General features: G+C 41.5%; 1 protein-coding gene across 17 annotated transcripts in view; it reads left to right on the forward strand.

Annotated features, from left to right (window-relative positions):
- The window catches only part of MAGI2 (membrane associated guanylate kinase, WW and PDZ domain containing 2), a 587732-nt gene that overhangs the window by 192698 nt on the left and 371285 nt on the right, over positions 1–23749 (forward strand). Inside the window, exon 1 of one of the 17 annotated variants that reach the window (XM_060279508.1) lies at positions 1647–23007. The exons of the other annotated variants lie outside the window; for them this stretch is intronic. The gene's annotated coding sequence lies outside the window, so the exon portion shown is untranslated. Of the gene's footprint in view, positions 1–1646; positions 23008–23749 lie in introns of those variants that run through there. 17 annotated transcript variants of the gene reach the window in all.

The raw sequence follows: 23749 nt of genomic DNA on the forward strand, positions 1-23749 counted from the left end.
TTTATTTATTTATTTGATAGGAATTCTTACCCACCCTTCACTATAAGGTCCCAGGGCAGGCTGCAAAAACAACAACAATTATATAGTTTAAAATACAGTAAAGCCAATTCTTAATGCAATTCCAAAAATGTTATTTAAAATGGAGGATAGCAGTAAACAAAATACAGTAAAGCCAATTCTTAATGCAATTCCAAAAATATCATTTAAAATGGAGGGTAACAGTAAACATATATCTCAGCCGTGAAATTACATGCACACATGTGAATTCACAGATGTATATTTCTCTGATTGTCTGACTTCTGTGAACAAGACTGAGATTCACTAAGACTTGAGGACATCATCATCAGTATTTATGGCTGATGTGCAGCTGCTACCAAAAGCAACAGCCGTCATGCTCCTCTTTCCTCTGATAAGGTTGTGTACAGTGGCGGAGCTTCATGCTCTGGCACCAGGCAGAGAGCAGGCAGGGCGGGGCTGGTGCATGTCCCGGGGGCGGAGCACACCACCCGCAGGGGCGTGGCACGCGTTCTGGGGGCGTGATACACAAATTCTGGGGGTGAGGCGTGCCGCCTGCAGGGGCGTGGCACACATTCTGGGGGCGGGGACAGCCACAAAGGCACCCTACCGGGATCACGCTCTCCGGGGTGGCGCACTCCCATCACCCCCCTCTTCCTACGCGCCTGGTTGTGTAGTGCCCAATGGGTGCTGTGGTGTCATTCCCTTGAATTTCCTCACTCCTGCAAACAACAGTCAATAATGGAAATGCTTATTCATAACATCCTGGTTTGTATGACATGCTCAGCTCAGCCTTGGCTTAGTGAGACTATGCAAATGTGTGGTCTCCCAGAGAGAAGCTTGCAGTCTTCACTTTGCTGTTCACTGGATCCTTTTGTGTTCCTGTGTAGTCTGAGGCTTAGTATGCTGTCTGAACCAGGACTTGTGGTTGAGGTCTCTCCTTATGAACCACAATCAGAGGCAAGGTTCGCTCTTGGCTACAGCTTATGGTTAGTGAAGAAAGAGCTGAACCATGAGTTGCAATTTAGACCTTGGTTTAGTGTGATACAGCAGCAAAAAGGACCTGAGCTCCTCTCTGAGAGACCACTCACTTGTAGTGTCTTAGCAAGTCATGCTAACCCACCCAGTTGTAGAACATCTCATATCTTTCATTATTAAATGTTACCGGGGAAGAGAGGAGTTTTGCAGCTTTTAGATGCAGCCTCAAATTAGTCAAGTAGTGTAGTTCTGGACTAAAAAGAAAACAGGGTGTCAAATACAGTCCAGACATCTCTGTCCTTGTGGGGAGGCAGTTACAAACTCTTTGGGCTCATGTACTTCTTGCCTCTAATTTATATAAAGACAACTGAATTAGATCAGTGACTCCCATTCTCTCAAACTTACCAGGTGGACTTCTGAACCTTTTGGCAAATTCGAACAAATGTTAAACAGAGACTGTGGCTAAATTTCTCTTTCTAGCTGCAAAAACATGAAAGGAAATTCCCCAATTAAACCTATCCTGTCTGCTGTTCTCCTACATTACCATTTTAAAATACTTATATTCATTGGTTTGTTAGTTTCAGTTAACACATGGGCAGTGGTAGAGCTTCATGCTCTGGCACCGGGGGGGCGGAGAGTGAGAGGTGGGGGCAGGACTGGCAGGTGTCCTGGGGGCATGTGCCCAGCGCGGGTGGGGGAGCAGCCGCGATGGCACCCTACCAAGATTGCGTTGCCGGGGGCAGTGCGCTCCCCCCATACTCCTCTTCCTCTGCCAGTGCGCATGGGTAGGCAAACTAAGGCCCGGTAGCTGGATCTGGCCCAATCACCTTCTCAATCCGGCCCACGGACGGTCCGGGAATCAGCATGTTTTTACATGAGTAGAATGTGTCCTTTTATTTAAAATGTTCACCTGGGTTATTTGTGAAGCATAGGAATTTGTTCATTCCCCCAAAAAAATAGTCCGGCTCCCCACAAGATCTGAGGGACAGTGGACCGTCCCCCTGCTGAAAAAGTTTGCTGACCCCTGAGTTAACGCTATAAACATAAAATTAACAAAAAATACCATCAACAAAAAGGAATACGGAACTTGACAAATGTTTGGTGTAACTTTCAGCTGAAGGTTTTAGTCACTGGCGTTCCAATATAGACAATAAAATAAAGATGTCATTTCTTAATGTCCCATGCATTGATTGAGAATGAAAACCATGCTCAATCAATTTTACAAAACCAATGAAAGGATACCATGTTGTATAGAAGGTGCTGGTCATCTTTCCGGTGTGATGTTCTTTTCGTAGAGAAGAAATTTTGTCCACAAGCACAATGTCCCATTCTTGCAAAATTCAAACTTCAAAAAGGTTTATATCTAGAGATTTCTGATTTTTTGCTACCACTAATTTAGCCGCTGTTAGTAAATGAAGGATAGTACCTTTATTGGTTACATTTTGAGTCTGGAGCCTGGGGAGTGACATAATTTTTAATCAGTTATGTGATTTCCCCCCCCCCCTTTCAACTCACTCTTAACTTCCATATTTGAAGGTATCGTGTTGTATATCTTATTTTTATTTGTTGGCTTTATTTTGTCCAGGACTGTTGTTGTTGTTTAGTCGTTTAGTCGTGTCCGACTCTTCGTGACCCCATGGACCAGAGCACGCCAGGCACTCCTGTCTTGCACTGCCTCCCGCAGTTTGGTCAAACTCATGTTCGTAGCTTCGAGAACACTGTCCAACCATCTCGTCCTCTGTCGTCCCCTTCTCCTAGTGCCCTCAATCTTTCCCAACATCAGGGTCTTTTCCAAGGATTCTTCTCTTCTCATGAGGTGGCCAAAGTATTGGAGCCTCAGCTTCACGATCTGTCCTTCCAGTGAGCACTCAGGGCTGATTTCCTTCAGAATGGATAGGTTTGATCTTTTTGCAGTCCATGGGACTGCAACTGCATAATAAAGAATCTGTATCTGCATCAGTGATATAGTTCAGCACTAGTCCAACAAGGAACATTAATGCATCTCATATTTGTAATTTCCCTACTTATGGAATTCCCACACAGAGCAGCACACCAGAGCAGCACACAGAATTGCCATTTACCTTCCTGCTGTAGCAGTACCTATTTATCTACTTGCACTTTGAGGTGCTTTTGAACTGCTAGGTTGGCAGGAGCTGGGACCGAGCAATGGGAGCTCACCCCATCGCAGGGATTCGAACTGCTGACCTTCTGATCAGCAAGCCCTAGGCTCTGTGGTTTAACCCACAGCGCCACCTGCGTACCTAAGATTAATGTACTTTCATGCAAATCTCTTCTTTATAAGCTGAAGCAGTTCATTTTGCTTCCCAAGAATATGGCTTTTTTGTATTATCATTTAAGCATTAGAAATGAGGAAATTGTCTATAGCTCACTGCAGTAAAGGCCATTTTCTTTCTCTGTATCTTCATTAGTGCAAAATAATATTCACCTATCCATAGTTCTTTCTATATAATGACTCATGAAATGAAGTCTTTGTGCTCATTTTCTGCAAGGAATCATTTGCTTCTCAGGCACCCATCTCTACATCCTTTGTGTTATGGAAGGAGAATCATGTATATATTTCTGTTTCAAACCAATTTAGCACTTTGGTGGATTAATTATTTCAAAACCTTCAGATGAAAAAATCTTTAGAAAAAAATCTCATTTTCTATACGTATGACCATGATAGTGTAATGGGGACAGTGAGTCCACCCTAGCAGGGGAACAAAAACTCTTGCCCATACCATTGTGAAATGACGAAGCCCATGAACCTTTTGTATATTTCCATTTAGGAGCATAGATACTGGAAGCACTCACAAATGCCATCTTTGAGTAAGTGGAGGGAACAAGAATTTGGAAAAGGATTTTGATACATAAAAGCATCTATCATTGATTTCATCTATACCAATGATTTTAAATCAGATTACAATACATTCAAAACAGCTAGAAGATAAAAGTGAAATTAAAAGCTAAAAGTCAAAACAGTTTTAAAAACTTAAGATAATAAAAATTGTTTTAAAATGCCTGCATGAATAACAAAGTTCTTGTCTGGTGCTCCAAAAGACAATAATATTCGGTGCTACCATGCATATGTCCCATTAAGTTGTGCTATATGGAAACTTAGTGATTCATTGTATACATCAGTGTTTATCAACCAGTGTGCCTCCAGATGTTTTGGGACTACAACTCCCATCATCCCTAGCTAGCAAGACCAGTGGTCAGGAATGATGGGAGTTGTAGTCCCAAAACATCTGGAGGCACACTGGTTGAGAAACACTGGTCTACATCAGATATAGCCAACAGGCTCATCAGCTTTCATGCCTAATGCTATTTTTTTTTCTGGTTGCTGGCCACCTTCTAAAAATTTTATTGAGTTGTGGTAGCACAATCTGACCTAAGATTCATTCATAGGGGAGAAAATGTCAAGCTGAAGGAAACAGATTGCTATTTCATTCTGTATGTATCACGTACATATTTACATCTCATACAAATGAGCCAGTGTGGTGTAGTGGTTAAGAGCGGTAGACTCGTAATCTGGTGAACCGGGTTCGTGTCTCCGCTCCTCCACATGCAGCTGCTGGGTGACCTTGGGCTAGTCACACTTCTCTGAAGTCTCTCAGCCCCACTCACCTCACAGAGTGTTTGTTGTGGGGGAGGAAGGGAAAGGAGAATGTTAGCCACTTTGAGACTCCTTCGGGTAGTGATAAAGCGGGATATCAAATCCAAACTCTTCTTCTTCAAATGGGGGGCTTACAATAAAAAAGACTTTAAAATATCTAATTAACACATTATAAATTAAAGAAAAGCATGTTTAAAGCATAAATGCCCATACTACCTAAGTTATTTAAAAGGCCCGTGTGAACAGAAATGGCTCGACTGATGCTCAAAAGACCATAAATGTGGCATCAAGTGAGCCTTCCTGGGAAAGCTATTCCATAACCAGGGTGCTTGAAAATGGCACAATACTTCACCTTCAGTAATATTGCACCACCAGGCGGTTCCACACATTCAGGGAAGAAATTAGCAAACTACGCTTTCAGCTTGTTAGCAGTTCTTAACATGGCTTATATTGTTGTATGCCAGGGATCTACCAGTCATTTCCAGTTGGACATCTGGCTGCTTTCTGGGATTCTTTCACTGCTGAGCTAACAGTTTTGCCTAACTCAGCAAAGCATGTTCTGAAGGAGAAGATGTGCATAGTTCAGAATCACTTAAGATCTACTAAGTGATCCTGAGAATGCACTTCTCCAGGAATCCCAGAGGTTCTAAAAAGAAAGAAAACAGCTTTCTAAATGCCACATACATAATACGCACAATAATTCTAATAAAAAAAATTAAGAACATTAAAAATAAAGGAGGGGTAAAGGGCAGACCACCCAAGACTAAAGTCGTCAAAGCCCTGCTTTATGTCACACTAATTTGTCTGATAACATTAATTGTAAAATCTACTTTTTATCTCAAAATTAAACAATAGATATTATAATCCCCATGTCTTTATCATACTGAGGCTGTGCTGCATGATTTCTGGTGTTCTGAAACATGGGCATTGCTCTAGCTTTCTTATTTGGGAAAATATCCTTGACTTTCTGCCAACCAAACTGTCTAGCCATATCAAATGTCCTTAAGCAAACTGCACTTGATTACCTTGGAGACGGCGGCTGTTAGATTCACATGGAGTTTACTACAAAATTGGTATAGACTGATATCCTCCTGTGCCCTACTTCAATTCTGCTCTGTGTATGTGTGTGTGAATTGAAAAATGATGCAATCTGTGACTGGAAGCAAGTGTGTTCTTATGGCGTATAAGTGCAAGAGCCATTTAATGCCAGAGCCTCAAAATGCTTGCATTATTAGATAAATGCACAATTTTAAGAGCAAAGGTTTCTCTCTCTCTCTCTCTCTCTCTCTCTCTGTGTGTGTGTGTGTGTGTGTAGCTAATGCTTAATCTTCAAGTGCTTTGTACAACAACTGAGCACTCTTGGCATATGATGATACGATAGTTACATATAGAACATTTGGCACACTGTATCCTACAGATATAAATAGCTACAACGGCACACAGTAGCATGGCTGGCACAGCTACAGCCATATCCTTTGTTACATTTGGCAACTCTGTCATGTTCACTTTCTGTTAGTTGCACTCCCATCATTAAAAAAAATAGATCCAGGTTATCATGTCCTCTGTTTTGAGATCAGGAGATCGAGAATTAACCTCACATGCTCTGAAAACTCATTTGGAGCAAGACATTTTTGGATGAGAGAAGCAGCTTGAGCAAGGAACTGCTATCAAGCCCAGACACCACTCAATTGCCTTCAACTCAGGGCATCAGATCAGCAAAACCTCCCTTCTTTTAGTTATTCTGAAATTGGAATCAATTAAGACTTGGGTGATTTATCTGCCAGTTAATTATCACCCAGAACACAAACTGACTGTTGAGATAAGAAGAGGCATTAATTAACAGGCTGAAAAACAACCCAAAAAGCTTATCTAATCAGTGATTAGAAAGTACAACAGATAAGGAAGTTCTGAGGTGTTAAAAATATTCATTTTTTATTACTTGTAACTCTCTGTCCTGTCCATGTGGTGATAGAGGAGGCTGACACATTTTTTTCCAAGGCAGAGACTGCCAAGGGAGAGAGTTAAACAATTCAGTTTCACAAAAATACCATTAAACACCCTACTGATGATTGGTATCATGCAACAATTATCGGATGAACAATTGAAAGAACTCAGAGCTGAGATGTGCAGAATGCTGAATGAAAATGGTTCAGAGAAAAACCAAAGAATTCACAGGACCTGTGGGGGGAAAGTGTTGATCAACATCTATCTGAATATAAGTGAAAAGGCAAAGTGGGAAACAGCAGAGGAGGAAATGATCTCCACACAGGTGTTTGGAGGACTGAAACTGACAAATGATGGCATTGGGATGCTGTAAGAGAGGAATGGAATTTTGGACAGAAACGTTAATAAACATCCAGAGATGGCAGAGATAAAGCTGAGAGAGAAAGGCTTGTGTACAAGTTGAAGTGAATGCAGAAGAGAAAGCCACCAAGCTTCTGATGATGTGTTTGGAATGATTTGTTCCCCTTTAAATTAAGACAGGAAAACATGGCCAACAGGAAATGGGACTAGAAAATATGGAATTGGAGACTTCTGGCCGATCGCGCAGCAATGGTGGGCGCCGTTCTCCTCAGCTGAGGGGAACGTGTGCCTTCGAGGCAAGGGGGGACTGCTTCAGCACAGCAGCCCCCCAGAAGAAACCCCAAATCGAGCGTTTCAGGGATGTGGATCCGGCAGACGCCAGAAGCGAGCTCCCCCCTCCCTTGGCTAGCCTAATTATGGGCGGCGAGAGAGCAGGAGGGTTTGAGCTAACGCCGCGCATCGGAGCATAGCTATCTTGGAGGCACGAAGCTGCAATCCTGCCAGGCAACAGCGATTGGTTCTTCCTAAAAATTGAAAAAATTCGAGGACATTGGATACCGTGAGTAAAAGGAGAAATTTAAGAAATTTTCTTAATAATTGGAATGAATTGGCCACGGGAGGAGATTTAAACAGGAAGTCGATCTCCCCCATTGTGAGGACCATAATGCAGTTAACTTGCCTATAAGCCAGAAAAGTGAAATGAATCTTTTAAATATCAAGGACTGAATTCCTTCCCCCGGAGGCAGGGTAAAGGGGAGAATTGCCTATCTCCGACAGTACTCCTTAATTTTTCTGTTAAAATTATTCACTTTTTTGTGTTATAATTAATGTAGATACAGCAGCAGAGTGTATGCCCGCACTGCCCAGGGCAGGCTCATGGGGTGCCCCCCTGAGGGGTGCGGGGTGCAGAGGGTGCCACAGTTCAGGGTAGGAGAAGGGTGGGGAAGCTGCTGCCCATTTTCCTCCTGTTCTCCACCGCAAGGTCAGGAACACCTCCAACAGTGGAGGTGCTGCCACCAGGTGTGAGGTGTGCCACGGCCCATCCACCTGCTCTCCTCCCCTGGGTCAGGCCTGATCCAAGGGGAGGGGCAGCGGAGCTGCGTCTGGCATGGTGCCAGGCTCCAATGAAGGAGCCTTGCCCTAGGGGTGCCTGTTTGTGCCCTCTCTCAAAATTGCCCGGCATCCCTGGTACCCCCCTCATGCTACGGCTCTGTGTAGATGTAATGTAGATGTATGTTCTCAAACTCTTAAGTATCAGTGGAAAGTTTTCCTAACCTCTAAATTCAATTTGCATATATTGAAAGCCACCTTTGATTTCTTCCATGATCTCTGCTTTTTCACACATTTCTGGAAGGCATTGTAACTGTACAACCCCCATTGCACTCTAAGCTTTATACAAACAAACAAAAAAAAACACTTTCCTGATTATTTGTTTCATTAGTAACATTCTTCAGATCAAATTTACCTAATCCATGGTTGAGTCTACTAACGGGAAATCAGTTCAGTGAACAAGAATTTATATAACAAAAGAAATGCTCACTTTGGGAATCCTCATAATACTTTGTTCATTGAAAGAAATGCTAACCTCCAGACTTTGTATTTTTTACTCTAATGCTCTAGTGTTTCACTTCAGATTTAGCTGCAAACGAGAGACTCTATAAAGCCCTCTAATCCATCAATCTCCTATTTGCTGAACTACAAGTTTCATGGTGCCTCAAAGTTTGCTTTATTTCTTGTTATTTTTATTTCTTATCACAGCTGTTATCCATAGGCAGGATGCATTTAATTTTATTGCATATTTTGCCATTCTCCACTTTCTAAACAATACATCTTGAATATTCATTAATGTCTCTTTATTTTAAGAATTTTAGGCATGGGTCTGCTTTTCACACTCATTGCCATGACGCAGCTGTCATTGTTGAGCATTTCCTTTCTTGAAATGTAGCTACACAGCTAATATGTCCCTTTTCTGCCTGTCGTTATATATTTTTCTTTTCTCAAAAGTTATGGTAAGCTCTTTCAGCTATTGCACCACAGCTAAAACTATTCAGAGATTTATTTCCTTTTTACCTAGTCAACTGGACAGTCAAAATGCAGTTTTATGTATTTCTGGCAGTACCAATTCATATCTCTAGAAGGGCATTGGTAGACTGGCATTCTGTTTGGAACCTTGTTTTCATGGTTCCTAGAGCAGAGGAAGTTATCCAGAATCAAAAGGACAAGTTGGGGTATATCAAAACAAGTACCTCTCTTTGTTATATCGGTATCATAAATCCACAAAAGAATGTACCAAATTGGAATCAATGCAGAGTAGTGTCTAAAATGTTGGCCTTGGACCAGAGAAGCCTGGGTTCAAATGCCTGCTTGTGTCACTCAGACATACTCATCCTAACCTACCTTGCAGAGTTGTTGTGAGGATAAATTGTGATGTGCTGTCCTGAATTATTTGGAGAAACAGCAGCACTGATAAATAATTCCCGGATAGCACAGGATATAGTGGACAATATGCTCACCCTTTTCCCCCAGAGCCATGAAATAATTAGTAACAAAAAGTGCACATGAAGAGAGAAAGATATACAGCAGGCTGGTTTCTAGACACATTCACACACCCTCCTTTAACACCTGTCTAGGCAAGCAGGAGGCATTATCAGAGTTCGAGGCCTGGCAAAAACACTCAAGCAGAGCTAGTGAAGAAATGGGCTGCGGGGAGACTCCTTAGGGTCAGATAGAGGTGCTTGGAGGGCCACATTTGCCCCCTGGTTCCCAGGTTCCCCCACCCCTGGTGTTAAGACTGGCTTGTAATTGCTCTTCTGTGCAACTCCAGTGAGAAAGAGCTGCTTCAGATGGATTAGAAATGGCTGCATATGTGTCTCTAAAGAGGACTGCAGTATCATTTGTATTCTCTCAACTATGCAGTAAACTAGAGGGACTAGGAAAGGTTTGTTTCTCGCGTGGTTGCCTAATTGGACCACTTCATGTTACGGAGAGCATCCTTACATACAAATGTGAATGGTGTGGTAGCACTTTTGGATAAACTCTTTCATTAAAGGCTTGCATCCCAGTCAGTAGAGGATGCATGTACTAGTGCAGCTGCCCTTCTAAAGCAGCACTAGCAAATAATTTCTAATCAAGTGAGGAAAGTGACGTCACTCTTGGTAAATGTAAAGTTGCTTTTTCTGAATGCAGTGGCCAAGTAATTTTGCTCTGCAGTTGAGAGAAATAACAAGGCTGTCCAGCTGATTAGAATGGGCTGCCAATTTCCTTGTTTAAGGACACACAGCTTTATGCAGCCCAGTAATCATAATTGCATCCATTCATGTTTCAGTTTGTTCAACTGTGAAGGAATGGGAGAAGGACCTTTGTGGGATTTGCATTCATTACATCCAAAATCCCATGTTAATTTTCTTTCTAATGGCCCTGTGTCTCAAGAGCAGGGCTTTTTTTTAAAGGATCTTAATAGGTCTTGGCATCGAAATCCTATTGCCATTTACTACTCTATGAGTGTCTATAGTACCTTCAGTGGTCTCATTGATTTAAGTTTTGAATTTTAAATATCATAATGCTAATGGAGCACAAATGGTCTGGCTTAGACTGCAAGCACCTTTTAGACTAGTCCTGTGTTAAAATCTGCCCTTCAGTTTCTCAGAGGTTTCCATCCACGATGATGTGAAAGAGCATTCCATTTTTCTGCCTTGTTCTCAGGGCACTTGAAAATTTCATGAGAATTTCAACAGGTGCAGAGTTCTGAGCTTACCTCCTTGATGTAGGTATCTGAGGATGGTAGGTGGTTTTTTTTTCTTTCCAGTAAACATTTCTCCAGCAATCTGAAGTCTCACTGCCTGCCTGCAACAAACTAAAGGCATACTGTATTGCTGCAGAATATTCCCTCACACTGGCATCCTTAAGGAGAGTTTTAGGAGACTGCAGCCCGGCCTGGGCTGGTGTGGTGGCCTCAAGGAAGAACAACCTGCTCCTGTTACGCCATTCTCACATGACAAAGGAAGGGAAACTTTAGTCTTCCTGACCTGGAAATCACACTCCCTCTTCCACCCTTCTTCCCAGCTCTTGACACAACTGTGAGTTTCATACTCCATATGATTTATTTTTTACAAACGTTAATGATTGTTTTTTGTTTGAGGCATTTACATTCCACTCAAACAACGAAACTGATGTTTGCAATTAAATAGCAATCTGACATCCCTGAGAGATGCTGGTGTTGTTTCATAAAAAAGGGGGGTTAGATCATTTCCCACATGGTGAGATAATAAACCTAAGGTGAGATAAAAAGCATTTAAGGACTCCAGGCCCTACAAGAAAATAGTCATATAATTTTCATAAGAGAGGAAAGAGTTCATCATCTGGATGCAGGGAGAAACAATAATTTTTTAAAAGCAAACTGATGATGTAGCTGTTCAAGGTCCTGAACAGGAAAAAAAAAACAGTTTGGCACTGTGATCCTAATCATACCTTGATATGTTCCTGCAACATTCTCCCTGCTTGAATATTATGCCTTTTCATCTTATGCCCTTGTTTGAGATCCCTGGGCCTTCTAAATTTAGTACTAGTTACAGGTAGGTAGCCGTGTTGGTCTGATGCAGTCAAAACAAAATAAAAAATTCCTTCCAGCAGCACCTTAGAGACCAACTAAGTTTGTCATAGGTATGAGCTTTTGTGTGCATGCACACTTCTTCAGATACACTGAAACAGGTAGATCATGCCAAGAAAGGGTTTTTTCCCCCAGTTGTGGTATTCGTGTGCAGAAAGCTCTTCTTGTGGAAGCACCAAATTTAATGCCCTTCTAGCATAAAATGAAACAAATCATTGCAATGCCTGACCAATATAGATATGTTCAGATAATGCCCTAAGGGAACAGTATTTGGTATTTCATATCCTAAATACTATTGGTTGACACTTGACACAGAATTTTTTAGGTTTGGTTAAATGAGTTCAAACTAATAACTGAGTCATGAAGAAGTATGTTGTTGCTGATATGAGAAAAGGGCAAGTTTGAAAACAAAGTGAGGCCATATAAACACAGACTGATAGAGTTGTGTATTCAAGCAAATTATTTTGTAGGTGCTGTGGGTAGGGATTTTTTTTTTTTGTAATTGTAACTGTCAATACTCACACTCCTGGTACAATGCAGTGTCTGCTTTTTATTATTAAACCTTATTAATTAAAAAAAGTTATTATCTTATTATGGTCCCTCAAACTCTCGGAGACAAAGCAAGCTGTGTCAATGCAATGTTACTCTTCTAGAGCTAATGCTAAATTAATCACTGATTCTGTTAGGCGTGCACAGGCGGGTGTGCTTCGCTTGTTTGCCAGAGGGAGAGCAAAACATAATAGTGTTAATTATTACAATTTCAATTCCCAGATCACCTGCCTGAAAATTACAGAGAGAGTCCTGTTCATGCACTAATCTACTATCTATCCTCATGACTGGGTAGTCTATTAGCATCCAGAGCTATGCTGGACATGCTAGGCAAAATCTGCCAGAAAGGCAGTTCTTGAATGGTCACATCAGCATTATTAGCAGAAAATTCATCTGTGTTCTTTAGCAATTAAACATTGCTGGAATTGATTGGATTTAAACATTCATCCATCCGGGGAGTAAAATATCTAATTTGTAAGTGAGCTGTTTTTAACTGAATCCATTTTAATGCAGATTCCTGGGCTATTAGAAAAAGCAAGATCAATAAATCCACAGGCTGTAATGGGAAGTGCACCTAATTAAAGATGTGTTTGAATTATCAACACTGTTGACAGCTGTAACCACAAAATGGAGAAGTAGAAATGTAGGGATTAAATGGTTACCTATTGTGTTAACCTAATCACTAAAATGAATTAAAAAATACCATGTGTTAATATGACATAGACCACTTTTCCATTATTGTGACCTTTACATGTTCTCCCAGGCACAAGGGAGCATCTCATCCATGAATACACCTGTGCAGCTGGGAGAATGTCTGAATGTGACTAGGGCTGATTGCAGGGTCTTCCCCCACAATAATCAACATCCTGGTGGGAGAGAGATTCTGTGTAACATGTTGGATCATTTATATCAGGCATCCCCAAACTCGGCGGCCCTCCAGATGTTTTGGCCTACAACTCCCATGATCCCTAGCTAACAGGACCAGTGGTCGGGGAAGATGGGAATTGTAGTCCAAAACATCTGGAGGGCCGAAGTTTGGGGATGCCTGATTTATATGAATGCTCAGCCATCCGGGAGCCACTCACTGATGTGTGAGAACATGTGAAAAACTCAACGTCCTGACACAATTTTCACTAGATATATGGTAAAATTAACCTTACACCTTGGCAGGATGATACAGATAATCCAGCTAGTTCATCTTTATCCTGAACTAAAAATCCCCAAGAACTTTCTGCCCCCTCTTAATCACTCTTTTTAAATACCTTTTCCAGATCAATAATATCCTTTGGGCATAAGTTTAAGTGGAACTGTATTTTGTACTTCAAGTCTGCTGTGAAAACTCCATAGCATGAGTTCCTCAGAATCAGATTGCTCTGTTATGTTTGGAGGATTTCTCCAAAACATAAATGGTAGAGGCCATTTACTTTGTATGTCCTTCACATTGTTTCCATTCCTACAGGCTTATGAAAATGGTGACCAATCTGTATTCTGATACATGGATGAAAAATTACACTATGTTTAACTTAATGCATTGTTACTGTGCATACTCAACTGTATTCGGTTTCCCTAGTCCTGTAAACAGATTGTCAAATGTGTATTCCACCCCTCCCCATACAGTCACAGATGGAGAAGGACATGCCTATAATAGCTTCAAATAAAATCTGTGTACCCACTGAAAAGCATTTTTCAAATGTAGGTCACCCATTGTGAGAACTTGCTAGATGAGCAAGATGGAAATTTTAATTTGTTTTATAATACCAATATCAAATTGTGTGCTTTTATTAAAGTAATTACGTTGCAGTGTAATAAAAGCAATTGTCACCATTCTGTCCTGCTCTCCCTTTTGTAGAAGAATTAATAAGAAGGTGGTGTGTAACTCAGTCAGGTGTCATTGAAAGTGAGATATTTTGAAAGCTAGATTTGGGCTTAGGTGAGCTATAGTGACATTCCCACTCAGTCATGTACTAACAGTAGGCTAGACTTGGGCTAGTCTGTATCTTCAGTTCAGTCCCAGTAGGCAGTTTACTGCTTGTTGGCTGAATGCAGTAAATATTATACAATACATTATATTTTAGGGGCCTAACAACACATTACTAAAGAAATTTCTGATAGGCTATTTTCTTAAAAGCACCCATAGGGTAGACAGTTTGGCTTGTGGATTTGGAGCTTGAGCTGGGAGAGGGATATGTTAACACCAAGGTCCTTATACAAATCATTCCTTCCTGGTGCTACTATTAACTGCAGGGAGGGAAATGGAAAATGCTCATGTTGTACCCATGCATAGCTGTCAAGTTTTCCCTTTTCTCGCGAGGAAGCCTATTCAGCATAAGGGAATTTTCCCTTGAAAAAAAGGGAGAACTTGACAGCTATGCCCATGTGTTTCCCCCTCCATTCCTAATAGCATTTGTGCCAAATCACCTCCCCACGCCACCATTCGCGGTTGCTTTTAGGAAATAATAATTAAAAATAGGTTCTCTCCCATGGAATTTGCAGTTTGGCATTGTGTAACAATAAATATGCCCCACAAATGATACCTCATGAATTCCAGCAGAATGGAAGCCACAAGGATGCTGATCGTCAGTATTATGAACCATAGGTTGTTCCTTGTAAAAGCAATGAAAACAAACTTTAACATTTGGAATATCCCAAAAGAACCCATTGCTGGTGTGACTTAACAGCTGGACAGATTAGTTGCAGGAGTTCAGGACCCTGGGTAGCTCTTTCCAGGAAGAGGCTGGATGCGAGGCACTATGAGCAGCTGCTAAGATATTTGCCTCCGCTCTAGGCTGCAGCCAGGCATGGGTTTTTATAGCCCTGCAGCTGAGGGATTGCTTCTAGCTCTTGACCCCTTTGAGAGAAGCTGTTGACCTTACTTAGGCATGGGCTCCTGTTGGCCAAGGATCTTCCTGCTGCTCCAGACTGTCTGGTGGTACTGGCTCAGCAACATGCGGCTAGTAGGTTTACTGTGTTCTGAATCTCCATGTATGACCACTCTGAAATGAGTTTCCTAGAAGAGCCGCAACATAGGCCAAACATCACATGTGTAAAAACCTAGAGCAGCAGTCATGCATATTATTGCATAATGTTCTGGGCTGAGCAGTGGAGAGAAAGAACTTCTGCATGTTCAGAGTTAAGCCCATTACCCAGTATCTCACAATTCTGCGTTAGGAGGTATATTATTCTTTTTAAATATATTGAAACTACTGAGAGCCCAGCCGAAGAATGTGAAAAAGATTCAGTAGCTCACACAACCTCTCCCATAAAGCAGCAGTAGAATATGACAGGAATTTCTTTCTTAGGAATGGATGAATCTTCATTGCTGAAAGAAAGATGGAAAGGAACTTTCTAGCCAACCACAGGATGCTTGCACTTGGTTCCACTAATTTCTGAGATTTTCACCAGTCAGTGAGTCACAGGTTGAAAATGATGATCCTGAAAGGATGAAGTGTAATATCATGATACCGCACAATATGTTGGTTTGGATCTCAGCAAAAGGTTTCCCAATGAGTGTGATGGATGTCTTTTATTTTCCCTGTTTATAGTGGTGTGAAATTGTACAAAGGAACATTTGAGCACTTTAATATAAACCAAGTTAAAGAAAGAATATATTCCCATGGTTTCACTGTTCTTAGTGTAATTTACAAGCGCCGGGACTCCTTTCCACCTCAGCATGTTATTTATTTGTTTTTTCTATTAATAAAATATAATTACAAGCCCCCAAACGAGTGTAGTGAATTACAAAGTGAACATAACCATAGATTTCTTCACAGAAAATATGTACTATCACCCAACCTTACTCAACTCAAAACTCTGAAAAATAAGAAAACAAGAAGGAACTAGCAGGATATTATTCAAATCAGTGGGATGGAAATATTGTGCACCTTTACATTAATTATGCCTAAAGGCTTGATTTCAATCCCAAGAGCACTTCCTAAGAGCAATAACCAGCAACAGTACTGTATGTTCTCAGGCTTAAGATCACAGTGGATGGTGCTGAGCTCAGGTATTGCCAGGACGAGTAGTGCACTATTTGAAATATTTTGATTCCTGAAATCAAACAAAGCTTGCCTTAGCCACTCAACTTTTATTGTCATTTCATGTTGCAAATATAAATTCAAAATTTTTACCTTGAATAGAAATAATGTTAATACCGTAGTAATAAAAGAACCGTGCATTTTTTCAAACTCCTTTTAGCTGCTATCAGCTACATAACATCTTTTATAGGAATTTTATGGATGACACATGATCATAAAATAATACACTGTTTTGGTTAGTAGTGCTGCAAATGTTGCAAATAGCTGTGAAAGATGTCTACAAAGAGCATTTAATGTACAGCGCCTGAATAATTTGGTAACATTTGTCTGCTGTACTGTTGTTGAAATCAGCACTGCTTTCTTTAAGAAAGCTAGTTCTGTGGAACTGCATGTGTGTTCGAATAATAACCAAATATTGTAAAATAATTGGTTGCTAATTATTTAAGATTTGGGCTCTCCATAGGCATCTGCATGGCTGCTGTTGGAATTGAATGCTAGATTAGATGGGCCTTTTGTATGATTCAGTAAAGTACTTCATGATTACAGTGGGACCTTGACTTACGAGCTCCTCGACATCCAACGTTTTCGACTTACGAGCGGAAAAAGTGGCCGTGCGCTTACGATTTTATCGACATCCGAGTGGAAAACCCGTTCGCCGCTAGATGCGGTTTCCTTGACTTATGAGTTTTTAGATGCGGTTTCCTTGACTTACAAATTTTTCCGTTTCCAATGCATTCCTATGGTAAACCGCTTTTCCTATGGGAAACTCGACTTACGAAGTTTTCGACCTACGAGTGTGCATTCGGAACGGATTAAATCCGTAAGTTGAGGTCCCACTGTATATTGTTTGGGCTGCAACCCTAAGGCTACCCATTTCCTGAGTACCTTACAGGCACTTCCAATTTCTATTCTACTGGGTTATTTTTCATTTCTGTTATCGATCACTGCCCCACCTGCCCCTCAAAAAGCAGGGGTCAGTCCAGCAACATAGTGAAACTTCTCACCTGGTCGCAAAAAAGCCTTTGTTTATATTATCTTTGCTTTCCTAGAGTTTCTAATTCTTGCGACATGTGCACAACCATCATTAGATCAGAACAAGCAGAATTTACCTGAGCACTTGCTGGATCAGGAAGGCTCTCCTCCAGAAAATGCAGAGAGTCTAAGTCTGGCAGCCGCTATCAATAGGAGTGGTCTCAGAGACTAGCTTGTTGACTAGCTGGCTGTGCCTATGGCTGTGTGCATTGAATAAATACATCTAGGATTCTGGAATTGGGCAAGTGTGAACACCCATGCATCTAAGCCAGGGGTCAGCAAACTTTTTCAGCAGGGGGCTGGTCCACTGTCCCTCAGACCTTGTGGGGGGCCGGACTATATTTTGGAGAGAGAAAAATGAATGAATTCCTATGCTCCACAAATAACACAGAGATGCATTTTAAATAAAAGCATGCATCCTACTCATGTGAAAACACACTGATTTCTGGACCATCCATGGGTCGCATTTAGAAGGCGATTGGGCCACATCCGGCCCCCAGGCCTTAGTTTGCCTACCCATGATCTAAGCCTTAGAAAGAACATGATACTTTTCTAATGCATTTTCCCTTTGGGGGGGGGAACCCCTTTCTAAGCCTGAGACAGACTTCAGACTATTTGCTTCATTTTCATTTAAAAGTACCCTATACATGTGGCATGGGGGGAACAGTATTAGACTACAGCTGGGAAGACTCAGATTCAAATCCTCTCTCATGTAGCTCACTGGTTGACTTTGGGCCAGACAATCAAGCTTGAGAGGGCTGAGAAAACTAGGAACAGTACAGTACTAGGCATAGTACAGTTTGGTTATCGTGCATAAAGCAAAAATCATGTATAGTCAAAACACATTGGGTTCAATAGCAGGTGGGATTGCCAAACTCATTTTTTCCTGCCCGCTTTATTTTATTATTATTGTTTTAAACATGTTTTTATTGATTTTCCAATATTGTTCCAATAGCAGCCTCATTATAACAATATCAATTTTATCCAGTTAATACAATTACAGTGGTGCCTCGCAAGACGAATTTAATTCGTTCTGTGAGTCAATTCGTTTTGCGAAAAATTCATCTAGCGAATCACATAGGAATGCATTGAAATTTTTAAAACAATTTGCCCATATGAACACATTAATTGAATTTCAGTGCATTCCTATGGGAAACCATGATTCGCTAGACAAATTTTTCACAAAACGAATTCGTCTAGCGAGGCAACCTCCGCTCGAAAAATCTCTTCATTAAGCGAAAAATTCGTCTTACAGGGCAATCGTCTAGCGAGGCACCACTGTATTGATGCCAATTATTCAAATGTCAAATTATACAATTTAATCAAACTGGCCTCAACTTTGTGCTAGATTTGATGGCCTTGTTCTTCTACATTTTTCTGTGTTCCAAAATCTTAATAATTTCTATTACATTACATTCAGATATACTAATCCCTTATATAACAGCTGCAATCTTGTGATTTCATTCATGTTGGTATATTAGGTAATTTATAGTCTCAAGTTAGGAACTCTAACTGTAATCCTTATTCTTTCCTGCATGTGACAGCTTCCCCCCATGAAGTTTTCCCATCCATATATCATGTTATAGCCTTCATTCCTACAACTGTTGATGGTTCCCGTCATACCTTGGAAGAAGTGGTTATCTGTTTCCAAAAGTCACTGCATTACTTCGTCCCATGATTTGGCTTCCAGTAAACAAGCCATCTTCACCATTTTTCCAGCCTAGGAAGAACGGTCTGAATCCAGATTGCAGAAAGTTAATCCAAAAGCTTCTATTCCCGCAGCTGGTAGACTCCTTTCCTCCCTGCCACTGATTTATGGCCAATTGTCCTTATCTCAAACATATTCCTTTGTGGATAATGGAGGTTAGGGAGAACTTTGCTCCATATTTTCAAAGTGTAGCATCCCCCCCCCATTTCCCTCTCATACACGCAGTTCCAGTTATGTTAAATTCCATATTTATATTCCAATTTCTTCCATCCTCACTTGTACAGATTTTAAAAAAACAAACAAACAAACAAACTTGCATTCCAGGGAAGAATGTTGTATCATAAATGCAGAGAAAAACTTTGATACAGTGGTGCCTCGCTAGACGAATTTAATTCGTTCCATAGGTCTTTTCTTATAACGAAAAAATTTGTCTAGCGAATCCCATAATAATGCATTGAATTTTTTTTTAATTTTTTTTTGCCCATAGGAACGCATTAATTGAATTTCAATGCATTCCTATGGGAAACCACGATTCGCTAGATGAATTTTTCGTAAAACGCATTTGTCTAGCGAGGCAACCTCCGCTAGAAAAAACCTTTCATTAAGCGGAAATTACGTTAAGAAGGGCATTCTTTACGCGAGGCACCACTGTATAAGCAAACCGTGGGCTCCCCTCCCCCCATTGTCTCTTTCACCTTTTAAATCCGTGTACAGTAGCTGGGTTCATTTTTGCAGTTTCTTATCTCATCATCTCCAGCACGCACCTGTACTTTACTCCAATTTCTATTAAAAACCCCAATTAGCAGGGTAACCTGTGCTTCCAGGAACAGGATCGGGGGTAGCGGCAGCCAGAGTGGTCCGTGCACCCAGGGCCTTTGTCTGCCCTCACATTCCATGGGGAAGCGAGTGCCAGAACACCAGGCAAACTCCGGGTGAGAGCCAGATTCCTCTCACAACCAAAGAGGAATGCAGAAAATGCTATTCCCCCATCATTTTCTGTTTATCTCCGTCTGTCTCTCTCTGCGGTGTTGGTGGAGGCATCAATCCCTTGGCACACAGGAAACAAGAAGCCTTTCCTGCTCACTTTCCACCCCCTTTCATTTATTTAGTAGTAGTAGTAGTAGTTAGTACTGGTAGTAGTATTGTCATGCGCATAAAGCTGAATGGGCACAAATTAAGTGTGCATAAGTTGTGTATGCTGCCTGAATCTTGTTGCAAGGTGGGATCTATATTAAAAGTGTAATGTAATGTAATGTACAGGTAATGTAATGTAGATGCACTTCTAAACCTTTCCCATGTTACCATTTTCAGGATCAAGGGTGACTTGATAGAAGGAACCTATGACTCATTACTGTAACATGAAAAAGGAGTATAAAGACCATAACATTGTCTTAGGTTGTAGTGTTACTGAGGGCTCGTTCCCATGACCCCATCTGTGGTGGAATGTATGGAATTGTATGGCTTCCCTCAGTAACAATTCAGATACGGTATTGTCCAGCCAAACACTGCAGTTGTAATATTTGCATAAGAACCAGTTAAGTCCAGTCATTATGTGGTTACTTTCTACACAAGTGTTGTCCATCTCAACAGCATATAATCAGCTCACATCCCCATGATCAACCTCCACTATAGTACTGTTTCCAAGATTTATGGCAGCTGAGGTGTACTTTTTCTGAATTCAAATTGGTACTGCACTTTATCCTTACTGCAAAAAAAAGCTTTACCATTAGGGTTCCGGACTCTTCCCACCCCCCACCCTGAAAGGAGCCCTGCTTTTCTGTTTCTTCAGAAGGTGCTGATCCAGGCATATTTCTGGATTGGGAAACCCAGAGGAGAAACTCCTGAAGAAACAGAGGTGATGTGCTCCTCTGAGGGGATATTATTTTGCTGCATCTCTGCTTGGAAATGATTGAATCATTCAATCACACACACACACACACACACACACACACACACCCCAGTGCAGAAGCACAGTTGAAGTACCGGCCTCCAGCTGAGGCTCATTGGAAGAAAGCAAGGCCAGCACAGCGATATATGCAGAAATGTATCTGTCAGCCACCTCTGCAAATTGTTACTTTGAGCTCACCAGTGCTCCCAGTGTGGCATAATGGTCAGGATGCTGACCATGACTAGGGAGCAGGAAGACCTAGGTTCAAATCTACCCTCAACTGCGATAGTCACTGGGTGTCCTTGGCCTTGTCAGGCCCTCTCAGCCTAAGCTGCCACACAAGGGTGTTGTGAGGATTCAAGCGGGGAATCCTCTTGGGATGCTACTTGGGAGAGGGGCAAATAAGGCAAATAAAATTGCAATTACCCCAGTATACAGATCTTATTTATATCCCGAATAGAAGTGGTAACCACTACCCAATAGCAGTGTATGAAGAAACCCCCCCTACCTGCCTTGAAGTAGTCATTTCTAATAACATTCCCTTAAATCATATATCTCTCCTTGTCTACCTGAGTGAAAACACTTGGGTTGGTGTCTGTTAATGATTAAAACTGGTTCTGTTTGTTTTGGTATGCTTGCATCCATGCAGGAGTGATGCATAACATACTGTCAGTGTAGTGTGGGGCGTGTCCTCGTGGGACCTGGGGTGCACACACTGGGGGTGAGGTGGGCAATGTGAGGAGGATGCAACAGAGCAGGCACTTGCCCTTCCCTTCAGTCGGGCTGATTTGTTTCCCCCCCCCAATTTTTTTATTCATTTTAAATATAAACATACAACATCCAAAAACACATACCCGTAAAAACATAGAAACCATATACAACAATAAATACCAAAATACCAAAAATATAGCAATAATAAAAAAAGAAAACAGAACAAAAAGAAAAATTTCATACTTATGATTCTCATTTCTTAACATTCTGACTTCCTCAAGTCTCCCCTCACTGGGTTTCACTGTAAGTCATCTTTAGTAATTTCTATACAGTATCATGCTTTCAATCAACTTATCTAATTTTTTATCATTCTTTTCAAATATTCTTACTTAACACTTATACCTATAAATCCTAAAATGCTGAACATATTTCTCTCTACAGCCTATATCAACTTCCAAATCTATATCAAACCTTTCAAATATTACAATTCTTTTTTAAACATACTTTAAATTTCTCCCAATCTTCTTCCACCAACTCTTCTCCCTGGTCACGCAGTCTCCCGGTCAGCTCAGCCAGTTCCATAAAATCAGAGAATCATAGAGTTGGAAGAGACCACAAGGGCCATCCAGTCCAACCCCCTGCCAAATCTATCATCTTCATTTGCCAATCATCCACTGTTGGTAATTCTTGTGTCTTCCAATTCAAACTGGGCTGATTTGAAGGGTGCCTGGCTGTTGTGTCCTCCTGGTGCCCTGAAAGCCCCACGCTGCTTTGTGAGGCTGGCATGTGGGATCAGACTCACAAAGCAGCGTGGGGCTGTCAGGGGTGGTGTTAGGAGCAAAATGTGCCCCCCCAAAAACTGCACCCAGGGCAATGCCCCCCTCGCCCTGCCCACACTACGCCTCTGTGTCCATGCCTGGCACTTAACAGTGAAAAGTTTAATTATATATCCTTCCCCCATGTGACACTATCTTTCATTGATTTTTCAGGGAGGTGAGGGAGAGTGGGATAAAACACTAATTATCAGCCCTTATAGCTATATTTTTCCTCTTGCTTTGTAATGTAAATGAGCTACCTTTATCTCCTTAAAAAAAAAGAAGTCAAAGCCTCTATTGGTGTGTCTTCTGCTTTTAAGAGAGGAAGGGTCACCTGACTGCCACCTCATCGGTGCTCTTTATCTGAGGGAACCAAGAGTAATAGGTAGAGAGATGGGCATAGAATAGGTCATCACTGCTCAGATGCTTAAAGGATCCTGACTGAAGGAGAGCAGAGTTAGGCTGCTGGTGGGGGTTGGGGAGAGAGACAGAGAGACTCCGGAGCTGCTGCTGCTGCTGCTGCCTGCTTGCCTTTGGAGGAGAGAAAACAAAAGCGCTCAGCTGCAGTTTTGTGTTGCTGTGTCTGGCTTTAGCGGAAAATTCTAGACACCCGCGCTGAAAACTCTCAAGCACAGCCGAGGCTTCTTCCCTCTCAAGAAGATTATTCTCTTCCCTTACAAATGGGTTGTATCAGTACAGGTGGCCTCACTATCAGGAGAAGGCAGACTGGCTAAATGAGGACCATGGAAAGGTAGGGGAAAGGCTCTGCCTGATTTTCCTGCTCTTATATTTTTTCCTCCACTCCTGCCTTCCTTTTCCTGTATTCTTGCCTGGAGCCAGTGCTTCCGTTTGCTGAGACCTAAAGGGAGAGGGGGGTGGTCCAGTTGTGTGGGCATTTAAATCCCACATTGCCAGATAGGAATTTTGTAGCGCTATACCTGTGATTGAACAGATGTGGAATCCAAACTTGATCCTGAGTCTCGCTTGGCTATACTGTATGGAGGATGTTCGGTATTTGCTGTAAAGCTCTGTGCTGCTGTTCTTATGGCCAAGCCAACCCCTTTTCACTCAGGAAGTATCAGATAATTGTTATGTAGGAAGCAAAAAATAAAGCAGAAGGATGAACAATCCAGAGTGCCAGGGAAGCTGAACAGATGCATAGATTATTGGCTCTTTAGCAACAAAGGAAGAATGGACTTTTTGGAGTTTCTTGAGGTGGCAGCAATATGATTAGGAAATGAGGGGAAATTTTATTTTGACTATTTGTTCATTGTATGAATGGTCAAGAGGTTAACTTTTGAAGGCTTCCTCCTTCAGCAATGCCAAAATCAGCTTGTTCCTTTAGAGTCACTTTCTGGCTGCTATTAAAAGCAGAGAAACCATTAAAAAAATTACTCTGTTTCCCAATGGCTTAACAGCTAGCGCTGGGGAAGAGCCAGGATTTGGTGTTTCAGACTTCTGTATCCGCTTGAGTGTGACTGTTGTCATGTAAA

The sequence above is a fragment of the Zootoca vivipara genome, chromosome 10 (genome assembly GCF_963506605.1).
Source record: "Zootoca vivipara chromosome 10, rZooViv1.1, whole genome shotgun sequence".
Classification (NCBI taxonomy): domain Eukaryota; kingdom Metazoa; phylum Chordata; class Lepidosauria; order Squamata; family Lacertidae; genus Zootoca; species Zootoca vivipara.